Source organism: Lepus europaeus, chromosome 6 (assembly GCF_033115175.1).
Source record: "Lepus europaeus isolate LE1 chromosome 6, mLepTim1.pri, whole genome shotgun sequence".
NCBI classification, from domain to species: Eukaryota; Metazoa; Chordata; class Mammalia; order Lagomorpha; family Leporidae; genus Lepus; species Lepus europaeus.
This window is the reverse complement of record NC_084832.1, coordinates 69,319,170-69,338,641: the sequence shown is the minus strand read 5'-3', so window position 1 is coordinate 69,338,641 and position 19,472 is coordinate 69,319,170.

The following is a 19,472-nucleotide window of genomic DNA, read 5'->3' as shown; positions in this document are numbered from 1 at the left end:
TTTGTACATACACCAAGAATATTAATTATGAATATAGTTATGATTATTCAAGCCCACATGTTAATACAGTCTTATATGTTATACCATAGCAACTATGTAGAATGCAAAAGTCCTCAATCAAATCCTACTCATTATTTCCTCTTTTTAAGATCATTTTAGAGATAATTGGACTTGGGAAAAACTTATAAAATAATGAATATGCTTTTGCAGGAAGTCATGTATAAATTTGGAGATATATAAAATGACACAGAACAAAACTTTAGACTTGATTGAATATTTGTATACTTTTCTAAATAGTCATACAAGGCATCAATTTCAAACTTGCTATGATTTTAAGCTGTCAAGCATAGCATCGTTCCCACATTTTACATTCAGCCATTTCTAATTGAAAGTGAGACTCCAATAACTTACGATTTTTTAATTTAATATATTTTGTACTTTATTAATGCATTAAAAAGATACCCATACTAATTCACTCTCTGACAGTTTCCATCTTCAACACATTTCAAAAATAAGGAAATGGCAATATCTCTGACATTAAACTTTATTTTGAATATCTAGACAGATACTGCAATTCCAAAATTTCACCTAAATTTGCTCTATTGAAAAAAATTGGGCAGAAATACTGCCTTACAGTAAGGAATTTTTGAAGAAATGTCCCCATGCCATTTGGCATACAACAAGCCCTCAACTGTGGATGACTCAGAAATTCTGCGCTAAAGAATACATGGGAAAAATTAGTGAGAGGATTTTCAGAAATGTTTGCATTTGCAAACTGAACTATGCTAAGAATGTTCAACTATTATTTTATTTAATGTTTGAGTGAGCTCCAAAAATTAAGTGTAGTTGTCTACTTACAGTATAAAGTTGAAGCTTAAGTTATTACATAGCTCCTTCAGTGTTAAGTGGTTATCAAGGCATAGATGAGATTCCAGTACAAGTTCTGACAACCCCAGAGAACTTTCTACCATGTCATACTTACCTTCTCCTATGACTTGTTAACATATTCCTGGGTATCAGAACTATTAAATTACAGTTACTTAAAGTATTTTGCTTCCAAAATTAAAGAAGATAGAGCCTCCTTTTATTAGAGTATAAATGCAAATGTCTTTTCCAACTCATACACCACTAACAGGAAGCCTGCAGAAATTAATTATTGTGGCAGCTATCAATCTTTTCATGCATGAAATTCAAAATTTGTTACTCTGCCTACAGATTTTTATTTTATAAAGAGCCATACAGATTGTCATTTTATAAAGAGCTAATAATATGCACCCGAAAGCTTGCCTGTCAACGCCAATGAGCCAATAGCAATCTGCCAAAGCTAAAACTGAGTATAATATTAAAATCATCTGAACATAGGCACTAATTACAGTCTCTTTTTTTTTATTTGACAGTCAGAGTGGACAGTGAGAGAGAGAGACAGAGAGAAAGGTCTTCCTTTGCCATTGGTTCACCCCCCAAATGGCCACAACGGCCGGCGCATCGCGCTGATCCAAAGCCAGGAGCCAGGTGCTTCTCCTGGTCTCCCATGCGGGTGCAGGGCCCAAGGACTTGGGCCATCCTCCACTGCCTTCCAGGGCCACAGCAGAGAGCTGGACTGGAAGAGGGGAAACCAGGACAGAATTCAGTGCCCCAACCGGGACTAGAACCCGGTGTGCTGGTGCTGCAGGCGGAGGATTAGCCTATTGAGCCACGGCCCCGGCCAAATTACAGCTTCTTAAAAGTATGTTGCATATCCATAGAAGTTTGTTTTACAATGAACCAGAAGAATTTGGAGTGACAGAATTATGTGTAATTTGAATAATATTAGCGCTCATACTGATATATCTAGTCTCACAAGTAAGGTCACTGAAGCCCAGAGATGGAAGTGAAGTGCTTATGAATAGAGGTAGAGCTGCTTTGCAGCCTCTTGTCTTGCACTTTCAGCCAAAGAGATTTTCTAGTATTTCATTACTAACTCCCATTCTGGGCCTGAAGTTGTATAACAATTGCTCTTTTATTTATTTAAATCTAATGTAACTCATCCCAGAGAATAACTGGGACAGTTTATAAGTTGAATTTTAAAAGAATAAAATAAAAATAGGAGTTAAAGAAGAAATAAAAATAGGAATGGAGTTAATATCAGTGGACCCAAGAATGAGAAAAAAAATCCACATATCATGAAAATATCATATACATTATGTTAATTTAACTTTGGATTTGGTTTAAAGCTTTGTAATACAAATACAAGAATTAAAAATGATCCACTTGGGGCCAGTGCCGTGGCTCACTTGGTTAATCCTCCACCTGTGGTGCCGGCATCCCATATGGGCTCCAGTTCTAGTCCTGGTTGCTCCTCTTCCAGTCCAGCTATCTGCTGTGGCCTGGGAAGGCAGTGGAGGATGGCCCAAGGGCTTGGGCCCCTGCACCCACATGGGAGACCAGGAGGAAGCACCTGGCTCATGGCTTCGGATTGCGTAGTTCCTGCCGTAGTAGCCATTTGGGGGGTGAACCAATGGAAGGAAGACCTTTCTTTGTGTCTCTTTTTCTCACTGTCTAACTCTATCTGTCAAAAAAAAAAAATGTTCCATCATGCAACTTACCACACCCACAAGGTAAGAGGCCATTGCTCTAGAGAAGCAACTTCTCTTGCAGGAGTTCATTTTCTCTAACCCAATCCTCCTGCTGGAATATAGTTGTGAGCATCTCTTTCCAATTCTAAATCTAGTGGTGTCACATTGGTATCATGGAATCAGCTTCTGAGGAAGAATTTAAATTGTGGGCATCAGCAAGTATTACAAAAAAAAAAAAAAAAAAAAAAAAAAGCTGTTGTCCCCTAGAGAGCTAGTTGCCAAATGTTCTCCTGCGCACTACCACATAAAAGTTTTTTCAAGAAACATACCAAAATACATATTAGGCTGGTCTTATAATATCCCTCAGACTTTATTTTATATTTTTCTTGTTTTTATGTAGCTCTTATAAACTTTCTTCTTATTACTATTTTTGCTATGTCCCATAAAATTTGGGTACATCGTGTTTCCATTTTCATTTGGAAACTATACAGTGGATCTGAATTTAGAATAGTAATTACTAGAGGAGGGTGGGAAGAGTGAGGGTTGGGACTAGATGGAGGGTGAATAATAGGTATCAAAACACAACTAAATAGAAGCAACATGTACTAGTGACCCATAGCACAGCGGGTTAATATAGTCCCCAATAATGTATCATATACTGTATAAAGAAACAGGAAAGAGGAGTTGGTAGGCTCCAAATATGAAGGAAAGATAAGGAAATGGAAAACCTCCTTACTTTGCTTGATTGCTTCCTGTCATGTATATGTGTTGAAATATTGTACTGTTCTCCATAAAATCATAGAAGATTACATGTTAATAAAATTCTTACAGAACAGTTCCTAAAAACCTCAGAGTAGGCATGATGAATAGAAGATACAATTAAAAAAAAAAAAATAGCACAGCTCTGTGGAGTACCAAGATGTTTTAGTCTGGATAGCCTTGTCTTGGTTGATAAGAATTAATCAAAGCATACATTTTAGATGAATGAAGAAAGTAATGGCCCAACTAGATTTCATGCTTCCTTCTAAAAATGCTTCATTAAGTCAAATATCAATCAGTATTAGAGAGTAATTAAAGATGATGGTATCTGATACTATCTATAGTCTAACTATATTGATAATTAAATTTAGATCCATAAGCTGCAAAGCATAATAAAGCTGAGATAATTCAAGCACCTTAAAAGGAGAGGTAATTAAGCATTTCTTGTCTTTTCTTTCCTGGTTTATTTTTACTCCTCCAAATTGGATACTGAAGTTTCTGAAATAGAATAAATCAGAGCTGGGCTAAGGATGTTATTTAAAACTAAAAAACAAGTTAATGAACTCTTATTTCCACTAGACAGCTTTCTTGAATGTGTAAAGTAGTGTTGATCTGAATGAAAATTCATGGTGAAAGTATCTCTAGTAGAGATATGTGAGGCATCTTGCGTGTTGTTACTACTTTCACATGTATCATTTAATTCTCAAATCATGGTATATGAATGTATTATCAATATAGATTAGCCATAATGGGTTACAATAAATTAATCTTTTTAAAAGATTTACTTATTTATTTGAAAGTTAGAGTTACACACAGAGAGAAAGAGAGGCAGAGGGAGAGAGAGAGAGAGGTCTTCCATCCACTGGTTCACCCCCCTAATTGGCTGCAACAGCCAGAGTTGGCACCAATCCAAAGCCAGGAGCCAGGATTTTCTTCTGGGTCTCCCATGTAGGTTCAAGGGTCCAAGGATTTGGGCCATCTTCTACTGCTTTCCCAGGTCATAGCAGAGAGCTGGGTCAGAAGTGGAGCAGCCATGACTCGAACCAGTGCCCATATGAGATGCTGGCACTGAAGGCGGCATCTTTACCCGCTATGCTGCAGCAGTGGCCCCAATAAATTAATTTTACAGGTAATTAAATTCATGTTTTGTGATGACTGATGGGTAAGTTGTGATCTTCCCTTCATGCTATGAAGTTCTTTGTCTTTGCCTCTGAATTTTGTAGGAGAAATGTGCACCCCATCTTATTCTCTTTTCATCTCTTATTTATACATGGGTCATATATGAAATGCAACTGGTGAAAAATAATTGTTATCTTGTAAAAAATAAGTGTTACAAGAATGAAAAAGGCAGCAGAAGGGGAGAACATATTTGCAAATTATATATCTAAAAAGATAATAGTATGCAAAATATTAAGTGATTTTTATTTTAAAAATCTACTTAATTTACTTAAAGATTATAGTTAAAGAGAAAGAGAAAGAGATCTCCCATCTGCTGGTTCATTCCCCAGGTGGCCTCAATGGCTGGGGCTAGGCCAGGCCAAAGCCTGGAGTCAGGAACTTCTTCCAGGTTTGTGCAGGGAACCAAGCACATGGACCATCTTCCATTGCTTTCTCAGGTGCAGTAGCAGGGAGCTAGATTGGAAGTGGAACAGCTGGGACATGAACCTGTGCTCATATGGGATGCCCGTGCACAGGTACTATGCCACAATTCCAGGCCCCTTATGTAACTCTTATAACTCAATGATAAGAATAGCATTTAACCCAACTTAAAAAGTGGGCATGGGCAGCCGTTTGGCGTAGAGGTAGGTGGTAAGATGCCATTCTGGAGACTTGCATTCCCTACTGGAGTGTCAGTCTGTGACCTGGCTCCACTCCAGATTTCAGCTTCCTGCTAATGGATATCCTTGGAGCCAGCAAGTAGGGGTCCCTGCCACTCCCATGGGAGATGCAGATTGAGTTTCCAGCTTCTGGCTTCAGCCTGTTTAGCTGTGGCTATTCTGGGCATTTGGATAGCAAATTAGTGGATTAGATATACCACTCTCTCCCTCTCTCTCTTTCTCTGTTTTCTTCTTTCTCTCTCTTCACCTTTCAAATAAATAAAATAATGTTTTAGATGAGTAAATCGTCTTAATAGACATTTCTTCAAAGATGGTATACAAATGATCACTAAGAGTTGAAAAGATGCCTAACAATATTAACCATCAAAAATTTTAATCAAAACCACAATGAAATACAAGTTTGTACATACAAGAATGGCTATACTGAAAAAGACAGCTAATAACGACTGTTAAAGCTTATGTGGGGAATTGCAACTCTCATATACTGCTGGTGGGAACATAATATAATTCAATCATCTTGGAAAATAGCCTTGACAATTCCTCAAAAGAACTACTATATAGCTTAGCCATTTTAGATATACTACACAATCTCAACTGAAATGAAAACACTATGCAGACAAAAACTTGTAATTACTGTGCATGGCCACATACTTATAATAACAGAAAAGTGGAAAAAAACCATATGCCCATCAATTTAACAACCAATTAAAAATTTGGTGTATCTATACTATATAATGACTGATATGTGTTATAACAATTATGAACCTTGAACACTTTATGCTAAGTGAAAGAAGCCAGTTCCAGAATATTAAACAGTGTATGTTGGTATTTATATAAAATATCCTGAATAGGAAATATAAGGCAGGAAGTAGACTAGTGATTATCTATGGTGGGGGCACAGATTGGGACTTAAGAGGGGCCACAAACAAGACACAAACAAGACAAGTATCTGCTAATACTAACTGATAGAATCAAAAAGAGAGAGAAAGATCCAACATGGGAAGTGGGATACACAGCAGACTCATAGGATGGCAGATGTCCTGAACAGCACTCTGGCCTCGGAATCAGCCCTCGGGGCATTCGGATCTGGCTGAGGGGCCCATGAGGGTATAACAGGCGTGGAAAGCCAAGATATCATGGAAAAAAAAAAAAAAGACCTAAATGAATGATCTCTGTGAGTGAGATCCCAGTGGAAGGAACGGGGCCATCGGGGAAGGAGGTACCCTTCTCCGAAGGGAGGAGGGAGCTTCCACTTTGACTATGACCCTGTCGGAATAAGATCAAAGTCGGCGAAATCTAAAGGCTTCCATGGCCCTGGCAACTCATGACTGGAGCCTGGGGAGATTACTGACGCCATGAACAGGAGTGTCAAATTGTTGGATCAGCAGCAGGAGTCACTGTGTACTTGCACCCCATGTGGGATCTGTCCCTAATGTGTCCTCTAAAGCGAAGTGATGCTATAACTAGTACTGAAGCAGTATTTTTATACTTTGCATTTCTGTGTGGGCGCGGGCTGGTGAGGTCTTTACTAATTATATGCTGAAGTGATCTTCTGTATATAAAGAGAATTGGAAATGAAAAAAAAAAAAAAACAACCTGGTGTTAAAATGGAAATGGCATAGAAAATTAATTAATTTGAAAAAAAAATTATGTAGGATCTCTGTCTTTAATGTGCTGTACATTGCTATTTAATGCTATAATTAGTAATCCAATGGTAGTTTTTTCACTTTATGTTGCTATATGGGCAAAATGTTGAAATCTTTACCTAATATATACTAAACTGGTCTTCTGTATACAAAGAGAATTGAAAATGAATCTTTACATGAATGGAAGGGGAGAGGGAGCGGGAAAGGGGAGGGTTGCGGGCGGGAGGGAGGTTATGGGAGGGGGGAAGCCATAGTAACCCATAAGCTATACTTTGGAAATTTATATTCATTAAATAAAAGTTTAATAATAAAAAAAAGAAAGAAAGAAAAATGAAAGATTAATCAGCATATGAAAGAGTTATCTGTAGCCCCCATGTTCATTTCCACTCAATTCACAATAGCTAAGATATGAAATCAACCCAAATGTCTATCAGCTGTTGAATGGATAAAGAAATGATGGTATATATATATATATATATATATATACACTATGGAGTACTACTCAGCTGTAAAAAAAAAATGAATTCTTGTCTTTGCAACAAAATGAATGCAACTGGAAATCATTATACTTAGTGAAATAAGCCAGTCCTCAGAAGACAGATATCATAAGTTTTGCCTGATGCGAGGTAACTATAGACTATGTAAAATGTAATGTATTGGAACAAAATGGACATTTTTAGATTGAATTATTGTTTGCAGCCCTTGTCTTTTCTGTTGAAGAACAGTGTTGTTTTTTTTTTCTTCATACTATTTGTTGAACTCTTTTACATAGCGTAGGATTAACTATATGATCACTAAGTAAACTAAAAGTAGGTCTTCATAAAAATTAAGAGTGGGAATGGGAGGGGGGGAGGAAGAAGTGTTGGAGTATGGGCAGGAGGGAGGGAAGTGTGGGGCTGTCTGTGGGATTGTGGGCTAAGCCTCTACCTGTGGCTCTGACATACTATATGGGTGCTGGTTCTAGTTCCAGCTGCTCTTCTTATTCAACTTTCTGCCATGGCCTGGGAAAGCAGAAGAAGATGGCCCAAGTATTTGAGCCCCTGCACCCACGAGGGAGACCCAGAAGAATTTCCTGGCTCCTGGCTTCAGATCAGTTCAGCTCCAGCAATTGCAGCCATCTGGAGAGTGAACCAGAGGATGGAATACCTTTCTCTGTCTTTCCCTCTATCTGTAACTCTGCCTCTCAGATAAATAAATAAAATAGTTTTTAAAAAATTTTAAAAAAAAAAGAGGGGCATCACTACTGCTGGCTATACTTTGTGTTTGATGTGATTAAAGCATGCAAAACTCTGTGACTCTCCAAATCTATGTATACTAAAAGCTTTGAATAGTACCCTTTAAATGCATGAATTCTATAGTATTTGAATTAAAGGTCAATACTTAGCTGCATGTATGAAATACTGTTTGCCATTCCGGGAACTTAAACTCATTATCATGGCTATTCAAGTCAGTTCAAATCATCATGTTTCTGACTCAGCTCAACATCTTCAAACAGAGAGGACATCATGACTCAGAAACAGTAGCATTCACCTGAGATAGAAGAGATTGGACTTTTCATCACAGCTTCACTCTTTACTATTTGAATTTCTTCTACATCTATCTTTCACAAATTACTTTATTTCTCTCTCTCTCTCTCTCATCTCTCTTTCATCAGATGGAAAATGAATAGACTAAACTGGATGGTTAGTAAGATCCCTTCTAAAAGTCTGAACACCATACAGGCTGCGATTTATGACCAACATTAAATAATGAATATTTCATACTTATTATGAAGTACTACGAAACCAATATAACATAATCACATTGAGACCTGTCTGACTCAGATGTTTACATCCAACATCATGCTAACTGACCTCCTCTACAATCATCTACACAGACAATATCCTTTGTACTGAAAGAAAACTTAAAACCCAGAGGCTACTTGAATCTTCACATTTATTCATCGATTATTCATCTATTCTGTGTAAGTCTAAACTGTGCCATATTGCAAAAATTTTATATAGTCCTTGGTGACTTTTACAACAATTAGTCACAGCTCTGAATAATTTAACATTGACATTAATTTTAAAATAACTTAGAAAACTTAAAAAGTATCCTTTATAAGATGATAACTATGGTTACAGGTAAATATTCTGAAAATAGTCTTTTTCAACACCATATTCTTGCAATTTTCACCTAGAGGGTGTGTTTATAAATTAGTCTTAATGGGATGCTGTTTTATATTTAATTGTTAAATGTTTGTCTTCTTCAATGAAATATTGGCTTCTAAAGGTCACACTCCATGTTCTAGTTGACTTTCTTCAGAGTATAGCATGCATTCAATTATTTTTTAAATATTTATTTATTTGAAAGGCAGAGTTACAGAGAGAAGGCAAGGGAAAGAGCAAGAAAGTGAGAGAGATAATCCACAGGCTGGTTCACTCCCCAAATGACCACAACAGCCAGGGCTTGGCCAAGCTGAAGACAGGAGTTTTTCCAGTCTCCCATGAGGGTGTCAGGAGCCCAAGCACTTGGGTCATCCTCTGTTGCTTTCCCAGGAGCATTAGCATGGAACTAGATTGATAGCAAAGCAGCTGGGACTTGAACTGATGCCCATAAAGGGTGTCGACAATGCAGATGGCAGCTTAACCTGCTGTTCGACAGTGCTGGTCCCCAAATATGTAATCATTTAAAAATTAATATTTAACATATATTTAATGTATATGTTTGGAGTCTCAGTGCAATTTACTTGAACATAAATTGATATATAACAGACTAAAAGGCAAGCATGAGGTGAGTGTTTGGCTTAATGGTTAAATTGCTGGTTAGGATTACTACATTCCCAATCAGAGTGCCTGGGTTCAAGCTCTGGCTCTACACCTGATTACAGTTTTCTGCAAATGTGTACCCTGAGAGGCAGCTGATGGTGATGGCTCAGTTAGCTGGGTTCTGCCACCCTTATGGGAGAACTGGACTGAATTCCCACTTCCCAGTTTTGGTCTAACTTAATCCAGGATGTTAGGAGTATTTGGGGAATGAACAAGGGGAGTATGGGAGTTTCTCTCTCTCTCTCTTTCTCTCTCTCTTTCTCTCTCTCTTTCTCTCTCTCTCTCTCTCTCGCTTCATCTCTATCTCTGCTTCTCAAACACAATAAATAAATTCAAATATAATTCTCTGCAGTTTCTAATATCTTTGTATAGAACATAATTGTTGAATGTTTATTTCGTTTATTAGAAAATACCACTAAAATTGGACAAAACTAAACATAAATTATAACATAGCAACATGTTCAAGGTTATAGTATGGGTCATAGACAGGAATGTTATTTGTGAAAATGGCGGAGGTTGAGACATGATTCTCTTGGAATTGATTTGTCACTACAAAGCTGTGTGATATTGGACTGATAAAAGCCTCGGTTTCCTGAAGTGTAAAATGAAAAAATTGGACAGATTCCAGTATCCATTATTGCCAGTACACTTTTGATTACTCAATAGAAATAATTTTCTATATATATCATTTGTACTTTCTTACAATTAATGTTCTTTGTTTTCCTACTCACCACTTGTAATAGCTATAAATACCCTTCTCAATTAGTCTATACCTTTCATTTGGAAAAGAAAACCTAAATGGAAATCGCATATCAAAATAGGAACAGGGGCTATAGAACTCTATGACAGGTAGCATTTTCCTTCCAAAGAAACGAAAAGCAGCTCATACTCTCCTTTATAAAGGAAGGTGGCAAGCCACAGCTGCAAACCGACTTTTGAACTTTTGAAATCCTTTTATTTTGCCAGCTCCCCACTAAGAACTATAGCAGCATCCCCAAGGAGATATAGCAGCAGGATGTGTCTACTCACCAACTCAGAATGGGAAAAAAATAAATGTGCATGTGATTGTGCAAACACAGACTGACATGTTTTGTGCTGCTTTAAGCACTGAGTTGCGCTATAATGAGAGTCTATAATTTCAAAAGGTGGAAAGGAGAAAGAAGATGGCATATTTCAAAGCATACTTAAATTCAACCCCAAATATATTTTTGTTTGTAAGTCAAGCTGTAGACAAAGCTATTTAAAATTGCCACTTCACAATATTCTCATCAATCACATGAATCTTACATATGCAATGCTCTTCATGCTAAACATTCCCTATTTAAAGCTAAAGGGTAAAGAAATGTAGGTATTGAATATCATTTTACAGCCTGAGCTTGGATTCATTTCTAGCTCATCAATGTCTCCAATAGAGGAAAGAAGAATTTAAAAAAGTTATTCAGTATATTTCTGAAATTAGGATAAACTAAAGTTTAGAAAACGTGAACAAAACTAGTTCAAAATTGAGGAAGTAACACCATTCCTTAAAAACACACCTCAGTGCCTTACCATTGCAGCATGGAGGAACATGGAGGACTCCTAGGGTAGTCTCTTGAAACTCCTGTTTACATGGAACACCAGAGCTTCAAAAGAATATGCCCTATAAAACCTAGCTTAAAGATAATCTTTTGGGATCTATTGTTCAGGTAATTTCCCCAAGTTAGCTAGTTGATGATAAAGTCTTCTATTCCTCATCTTGGAATTGTTGTGTGCTCTGTGTGTGTGTGTGTGTGAGAAACAGAGAGATAGAGACAGAGAGAGATTGTTAAATATAAGCAGTTTGTTATGAGAAAGAATGCAATATAAAACCCTAAAAATGTGTGTTCTCAAACACTTTATTCCCCACTAATGAGGTGGGATATTTTATGCAAGCAAAAGTTTTCTTTTCTCTCCTCAAAATAGAAGCATGTTTTGTCCTTCTTCCTTGGGTGTTTTGGGACAATTCAGAGTGTTGAGTGATGAGAGGGGGGGACCTGAGTCAAAACATGCATGCCTTAGTGGGAAAGAATTGTTTTCTCAGGACTGTATATCCTCATAATGATGGTTAAGAATATATTTTTGGGGCTGGTGCTGTGGCATAGCAGGTAAAGCCACTGCCTGCTCCATATGGGTGCCGGTTCGAGCTCCAACAGCTCCACTTCCAATCCAGCTCTCTGCTATGGCCTGGGAAGGCCAAGTTCTTGGGCATGATGCAACACAGTCATAGTTTGATTATTAATCTTTATGTAATTTTGCAGATGTAAAAATCACAGAAGATTGGACTGAATATATACAATCCTCAGGCCATATACTAAGGTACATTTCTTAATCACTATATTGTGCAATTTAATTCTAGATATTTGTTACTTTCCTCTGAGACTATATTTTTTCAAACCACCTAAGACTAAGATTTTAAATATTAAAATGAACGCATTTTATATTGGATTTTCTTTAATTCTGAAACAACTGCTGTATATAATAACTGGTTTCAGGTGTTGAAAAGCATTTGTGTGTTTTTTGAAAGAAGGAAGCACGGGAAGTTAGTGTTGCATTAAGTCCAGCTTTCCCCCACAAGCATTTTCTGATTGCTAAGCTACCACATAGAGCCCAAGATGAGTGGCATCTCCTCAGGCAGAGGAAGGAAAGATCATCATCCAGATTACCTAAATTGGAACAGAGTAGGTAGGATTCTACAGTGATGGGAAATGTGAAGAAGAAGCCACAGAAATTCTCACTGGGTCTTTGGTCAATTTCTAAGACATGTATGCACAAGTAATGATTCTGGAGGGCCTAACAGAAGAGCTACTCGAAGCTCAAGATTACAAAGGCAAAACAATATGACAAAAATAAAAAATGGCCTTGGTCCCAGCATCAATGGAGAGAATTTGAAGAATATTGGGATTTAGCTTTAGGCTCCAGTAAAACTTTGTTTTAAAAGTGTCAGTTCCTCAGAGGAAAGGCCGTGTCCTTACTAAGAACAAATGCAAAGCTAAGATTGTCTTTTTTTAAAAAAATTTTTGGTCACATATTTTCTTAAATTTTATTTTTTTTATTTATTGACTAAGTGTTTTTAGAACAACCCTTGAAAGCATAAAGAAGACATGCCTGACTCTAACTGCTGGCCAGAATGATATTCAACAATCTTTGGAGGAAGATAGCATAATCCTGTATATATTTAATATATTTGTACAAGAGTCATATAAAGAATCTAGAAAACACTAAATGACAGTGCAGAGGAAAAAAATCAAGAGAAATAGATACACAGATGATCCAGATAATGGAATTTGAATAAAGTCCTCAAAATAATTCCTGGTAGTATACCTATGAAATTCATGGGAAACATAAACAATATGGGAGACATTATGCAGGAAAACAAAACTTGAAGTCATTATTTACTGGCTTAATTTAACAGGCGGTTAGATGTATCAGAATAAATCATTAGTGATGAACTCAAGATCAGTCAATAAAAGTTCATACTGAGAAAAAAACAAAAGAATGTAATTTACGTGTAGAACATGATTAAGTAGTTGAATTACAATCATCTCTAAGAAAGAGGGGATAGAGAGCATGAAATGGAATCAATATAAGGAGAACTATTGGTACAGAATTTTTCAAAATCAAATGAAAAATAAAACAACATATTTTTAATATTCAGTATAACCCAATTAAGATAAATGTAAAGATAACCACATCTAGACATGTGATGGTCAATTTGATGAATATCAAAGACAAATTAAAATTTTAAAGCACTTAGGAAAAAATGTCATAATATCTTCAAAGGAAAAAATAAGATTGACATTTAAATTTTCATCTAAAATTATGGAGGCCAAAAGATGATAGAATAATATCTTTAAAACACCAAAAGTAAGCATTAGCAACAATTCTGACAAGCTAGAAATCTACACCCTTTGAAAACACCAGAGAACTTCAAAAAATTCATGGGAAATGGAATTAAAAGATACGTTTATTTTAATGAGACCAGTTGTAGTGGAGTGGGTTAAGCCACTGCCTGCGATGCCTGCATCCCACTGTTCCACTTCCAATCCAGCTCCCTGCTAAAGCACCTGTGAAAGCAACATACTTGGACCCTACAACAGCCTGGGAGACCCAGAGAAAAATGCTGGTTCCTGGTTTTGGTCTGGCCCAGCCCTGGCCATTGTGGCATCTGGGGAGTAAATCAGCAGATAGAGGATTTCTCTCTCTGTCTCTTCCTCTCTCTCAAACACACACACACTCTGTGAACCTACCTTTCAAATAAATGGATAATTTTTTTAAAAGGATACATTTATTTTGGTGCAAACATTGAAATCCATCCACAGATTTTTTTTGTAGTATACATTTCCGTGAAAATTTGCAGACTGCTGGTGTTCCTCAAAATGAAAGAGTTATATGCTGAAAGAATTCACAACTAGTAGACCTCTCAAAACTGAAATACTAAAGGGTTGAAGAAAAATAATCTCAGATGAAAGTATGGAACTCCCTGAAAGCATAAAGGCTATCAGAAGCAGTAATGCAGTGTGAGTATATGTAAATTACCATTGGTAGATTACAGACAATAAGAGTGATATAGGATTTATACATTATGTAAATACAAGGCAATAATTTGTCAAAGGGAGGCTGATAAATAGCACTGGACTATTTCTGCATTTGACGGAAATAGTAAAATACTGAAACTGAATAAATCATCATCCATTAAAAAGCCTCTATGATTGCCACTAAATAAAAAGTAAAAATTGCAATCAAAAACCTAGAAAAAATAGTGTACCACATGTTGATATTTTCTTTTTCTCCAACTGGTTATTGCAAACATCTTAAAAATTTTCCACACCTAATCATTTTGAAGTGTTTCCAGCAGGCATGCCTCATCTTCACAAAAGATGTCTAGATCCTAGCATTCATTGTCTTACTATCTTCCCAATGAGCGCTTCTTTTTGTAGTATTTGCCGTTTGCTGCCACTAGGCCCATGAAATTCCCTCCTAATACCACAAAGTGAAGAGTTAAACTGTGTCTTACAGGAACAACTACCACTAAACATAGTTATGTCTAAAATTTTCTATGTACAGAAGCAACTCTATGTTTTTGTATGTAGAAATGAACAGCATTGTGCCCAACTTACTTTCACTCTCAGCAGAACTATGCATTTTCATCTATTTATTTCATAATAATATTGCATTTACAAAACAAAAATTCTTTAATATTATCCAAAAATGCCAAATACCCCTACCCAACTTCCACTATTATTACCACCTTATATTAGTAAGATAGGTGTTTTAATGCTCTCTTCTTTCCTTTTTGAGAAAGTGGAAACTATGCTTTGTATTCCCTTTCTTTCATAGATCACTTGCCCAAGGTAATTAGTTATTAAAATACATAGGACTGAGTGGTTTTTAATCAGGCATGATTTTCCTCTATTCCAGGTGAGATTTTTACTGGAATCTAATGTGTAAGGATCACAGATGCTTCTAATCACCCAGCAATGCACAGGACACCCCTCCTCCACCACCACACATACAATCAAATATTACGGATCCAAAATGCCATTAGTGCCAGGTTGAGAACCTCTGTAATCACACCAAGTCTAGGCTCTACCCTAGGATTCCTAAGGACCGAGTCTTCACATATTATTGAATGCTTCTTTCTTCAAGGTTAATTTTAGTTTCAGAGATTCATCATTCCTTCAATACAAAGGCAAATCTTATGAGCCTTCCAACACTAGGATTCAACCAGCGAATTCTGCTTTAGTATTAATAAACAAGCATAGAAACATCTATACATTTTATTATACTTAGCAACATTTTTTCTCTGTTTTTGCCTTCCAAGTGGGTGAAAAAATAAGTAAGTAAACATTTTAAAATCTCTTATGGTAAGTAGTTATTGAGATGAATACGTAGTTTCTTATAAACAAATTGGCAGATACATTTATGACTAAATATGAATTTGAGTGAATTTTATAGCTTAGTATATTTTGCATCCATTGCAAATCAGGAAAAGAGAAAATAAAGTGATTCTTTTATGTATTTGTTTACTTATCTAAAATAAATTGTAGCACAACTTGACATACATGATTTGAAGGTATTTTCATTTGTGGGGATTTCTTAGAAAGAACTCCTACTATGGTTTGATGACTACGCAAGAAAAATGACTTTTTTATTTTTTACCATTCTTCCAGAAAAAAATCAATTTATAAGTATAGAGTAAATATACAAAGTATAACTCAGGAGAAGGCAGACATAACATGCATGGGGTTGATTGAATATTTCTGCATATCTAAATCAGACAGCTCAGAGTTGAACTGCATTTTGGAGAAAATGATAGGCACTCTCCAGAGTTAAGTCCATAGCTAGCAAATGCTGCTTTGATTACCATAAGCCTTACACTTTCCTGTGTCTGCCCCTCAAAGCTGAAAGTCTTCTCTGGAGTATTTGTAACTGCCTCTTCCACATATGAGCCAGTAGACATGCAATATATAACACAAAAAGAACGCTAATTTCTTAGGTCGTTCATTGATTTGTTTGCAACCTGTTGAAAGAAACTTGTGCTCTGAAACTGTGATCTCTCTCTCTTTTTTAGCTGTATAACATTGGAAAAATGATTTAGCTAATTTGATGTTGAGGGTTTTTAATCATCTGTAATATAATACAGGGACTTTCAAAAGGTTAATGAAAATGCATAGTATGGAAAAACTGCATGGACTTCAGAAAAGTTGTACAAATAAATTTATCTTTTAATTCTATTTCCAGCAAACACTTTTTAAAAGTTTAAGTTATAACATAATTGAAAAGCAGAGAGGGAGGAAGTTGGATGGAGAGAGAGAGTATGTGTGTTACTATCTTCTGGCTTACTTTCCAAATACCCTCAATGACTGAAGCTGGAAACCAATAATTAAATCAAGGTCTCCCATGTAGATGCCAGGAACCCAATACCTTGAGAAGTCACCACTGCCTCCCAGGGATTGCAATACCAAAGAACTGGAATAAAAAGCTGGAGCCATAAATCTCAAGATATTTCTATATGTAATATAGGCATCTAAACTGGTATCAACCGCCAGGACACATGCTTGACTGCCATGAGCTTTCTAAAGAGCCTTTGTACTCTCTTCTTTCTAGCACTTTTATAAAATAAACAAAAACCAAACATTTAAGTTCCCTGTATTTCAGATTTATTTTCTTTTACTTTTCCAAGTATTTTTCAAGGAAGGGGATTAAAAATGGTATCATAAAACATTAATTTAGTCTGCAACTGTTACAATAAGGTCTCTGTATCTTTGGTAATTCTGCAGATAAAGTAAAAGAAATTCTAAGACTCACTCAAGTTCTTTCAACATAAATGGTTCTACCATATCTACTTGGTTCACTTGATTTAATGGAAACAACAATGGTAGGCAAAACAGACAGAAATATAAAACACCAATAAAGAATCGAAAGGAAATAAAATATTACAATAAAAATATATTGCAGCCAAGAAAGAATTAGTGAACTTGAAGATATGTTAATATTTGTGTGTGCATGCTTGTGTGTAAAGCTTCTGCTTTTATTAGCAGAAAATCAGCTAGTGAAACTATAAAGAATGGTAGAAATTCTGAAATTATGTATACTTACATTTATATATTTTCATTATATAGATGACAGCTTTCAGTGGTAATTGCTAGAGATGGGAGTCTTCAGGATGTTTGTATAGTTTTCTAAATGTTTGACAATGGATAACAGGGTTCTTTTAAAGTGGTAAATGCTGTGAGGCATGATGTCTGAGAGATTTTAGATACGACCCTTCATTCAAAGAGAAAACACACCAAAACAAGAGATTACTCAACAGTATCAAATATATAAAGATGAAAAATAAAAAGATTCCTAAAAAGTCTGAAACCACTTGAGTCTCTGACACCTGCTAGAGGGAATTCTGGTTAAAAAAATTATCATCTTACTCTCATCCTAGTTATTAATGGAACACAACTGTCAAACATATTTGAAGTAATAAAATCTGAAGAAAGAATTCTCTTTGTTAAAATAAGGGTATACAGAGTAACTAAAGATGTAGTCTTAAAATAAATATTATGAAAAATATAAAATAAATATTGTTACTTCTCAGAACAAAAAGCTACAATGTACAGAGATTTCAAGGAAAAGAAGAAGAAAGTTAATGATCTGCAAGTTGTATTCCTTTTGGCCTCTAAAAATGCTGAGACCATATGAACCTGATTTTCATAGCATTTACTCATGTTTGGCAAAGGTAGAAATGTGAAATGCATCTTAATGAATCCCTTTCTTGATGTATCTGTAGCAGAATTATTTGTGATGTTCTATTCTACTGATCACTTTTCTGAGAATATAAAGTGCTGAAATATATAAAAATTATACAAAGTCATCTTCATTTCCTTTTTAGTAAGACAAATTTCAAAGGACCATCCACATTTAAATTAATTTTCAAATCATAGAGTAGTACATTAGTGGAATAGATTGCGATGAAATAAGAAAATAAAATAAACATAGCAAGGTGAAACAAAACTCACTCTAAGTTGCAAATAGTAGAAGCTAAGTAATATAAAACATTGTTAAAATGGCTAATGGGTTCACCACGCATAGGCTTATAGACCTTCGCTGGACAGATTACTATATTCTTCTGTTTCAATTTGTAATTTGTGAAACTGGGAAAGTGATGTGACCAACATCATAGTGTTATTGTGAGTATTAAGGAAATCTAAATATGCAAACTCTTGCAACATTGTCTTATATTCATTACCTTCTCACATTTGTATTTTTCAGTAAGATAATTTTTACTGTGATGCTATTAAAATGTTTGATTATCTAAATGCTCTGAGATTTTTAAGTTTGTTAAACTATTTAAACAACTGGGTCTCAGATGTCTAAATCTTGTGTGATGTTATTGCATCTTATACGTTGCATATAGTATTTGGTGAACATGGGTCATGAAATAAATTTCACAAAATGTTTATTGCTTTGTGCCCAAAAAAGTGTACATTGAGCATTTATAAGAGGAATCAATTAAATATACTTCTGCATGGACACAGTATGATAAAAGAGACAAAATACACATACCGTTTGATATTTGAATTTCATATTTTTATATCAAGTATTTTTCTTTTTAAGAAATTATTTAGTATACCCATCAGTGTTGGTGTGCTAGTGATAAATACTTTGCTTTTATTTGTCACCAATTATTTTCTCCAAGCACTTTAAAGATCTCATCCCATTAGTCTTGTGCTTTCATGATTGCTCTTTAAAAATTAGTTTGTCATTCCAATTGTTGTTTCTTTGAAGATAATGGATTTTGTTCTGCTCACTCTTTTTGTTTTGAATTTTTAGTTTTGCAGTTTTTTCTAATATGTCACAAACTGGCTTACTTTATGCTTATTCCATTTAGAATTTATAAAGGTTTTGAAATATGCACTTAACATCTTTAGCTTAGGAAGATTGTTGGTGACTTCTAATATTTCTTCTGTCCCTTGTTTCTTTTTTCTCCTTCTAAAACTAACAACATACAAGGATACCTCAAAACATCTGTGAAATAGTAGAATTCAAAGATAAGTTTATTTGGTTCAAATAATTTAAATTCCCTACATAGTTTTTGTCAGAATATGCAATTCCATGAACTTTCAAAGATCCCCTTGTGTGCATGAATTTCAAAACTTTACCACCAAAATGAACTTATTTTGAAATTGCATTTTTTTTCCACAAGCTTTTGATATACCCTTGTATGTTAGACTCAGGTTGTCTCATATATCTTTTACAATCTGTTCTGCACTACCTATATGATTTTTTCTGGCATGGCTTCTACATTCATTTTTAATTTTCTATCTTCCAGTTTATAATTTTTGTTTGAGTTATCAAATA